Source organism: Echinops telfairi, unplaced genomic scaffold, assembly GCF_000313985.2.
Source record: "Echinops telfairi isolate 266 unplaced genomic scaffold, ASM31398v2 ScPeMD7_7467;HRSCAF=8505_1, whole genome shotgun sequence".
NCBI classification, from domain to species: domain Eukaryota; kingdom Metazoa; phylum Chordata; class Mammalia; order Afrosoricida; family Tenrecidae; genus Echinops; species Echinops telfairi.
In genome coordinates, this window is record NW_022111368.1 from 28067610 (window position 1) to 28068905 (window position 1296).

Consider the following 1296-nt stretch of genomic DNA (forward strand, 5'->3'; position numbering starts at 1 on the left):
ACTCTCAGCATGGGTCCTGAGGTTTTTCTTCAGTGGGTGGCGAAGACTTGTCTTCCGAGGTTCTCTGGGTGGACTTGACCATACAGGGACTCCTGCTGCCCATCACTGCCATCGAGTCCATGCAGACTCATAGCGGCAGCTTTGTGGGCTTCTGAGACTGTACCTGTGTACAGAGTAGAAAGCCCACTCTTTCTCCTTCGGAGATGCTGGTGGTTTTGAACTGCCGACCATGTGGATCGCAGTCCAATGCCTAAGCATTCTGCCACCAAGGCTCTTGTGCTGCCCGACAGGGTATACTTCTTCACACACAGCAGGGGAAATCCCTGTGCTCGCTGCCTCCTTCAGTTCACAGGCCTGGTGGGTGAGGAAAGTGTGTCTCGAATGAGATCCTATTAAAGGAAAGACTGACATCCTAAAGCTTCTGGTAGAACTCTGTGACTCTGACCACGGTGGCCCTTTGTTTTAAATCCCCCACTAGGACTGTGGCGTTGTCCCCTGTTCCTTATCATTCTCTGCAGCAAGCAGCATGGAGGTGGGCATATCGGACCTCCTCTGGCTTCCCTATTGCCACGCACAAGGCAGGGGCCAAGCATGTCTCCACGCCCCATCTTTATTTACCCCGGTCTGGCACCTGGGTTCAGTGGCCACACGGAATTCACAGGCAATACTCACAATGAAGGGGGTTTCTTACAGGAGTTAACCGGTTACCCAAAGTCAGGATCAGTAATCGGTAAGGAAACCATCATTGGTTCTCAGCAACGAAGATATCGCCTCAGCCAGCAACCAAGTGTCCGTCTGGTCCTCAGCCTCTCAGCCACGTGGCCATGGCCTCTGCTTTCCTGGAGCAGGGGGCCTGCCTGTCGCTCTGTCTCACAGTCCCAGGGTCTCAGTGCTGCTCCTCTTGCTCTGTCCCACAGTCCCCATGTCACAGCCTCTGGTGCCTCTGGTCTCAGCCTCTGCCACTTCAGACGGAGATCTGGAAAGCGCTCCTCCAATGGTCAGGGCGTTCTCTCCCTGCTCCTGCTGCAAAGGCCGCTCATCCTGGCCAAGGGGAGTGGTAACTAACGCTGACCAAGCCCCTCCAGTGGTGTTACACACCCCTATTTGCATAGTCCCACCCACTCATTTAGTGGGAGTTACAGAAACATGGCTAGAAGAGGCGTATTCAGAAATTCTTGGGGAGGAAAAAGGGGAGAAAAAGGGCTCAATAGCGTCTGGGGTCTTAAAAGCTTGAAGGTAAACAAGCGGCCATCTAGCTCAGAAGCAACAAAGCCCACATGGAACAACATATCAGCC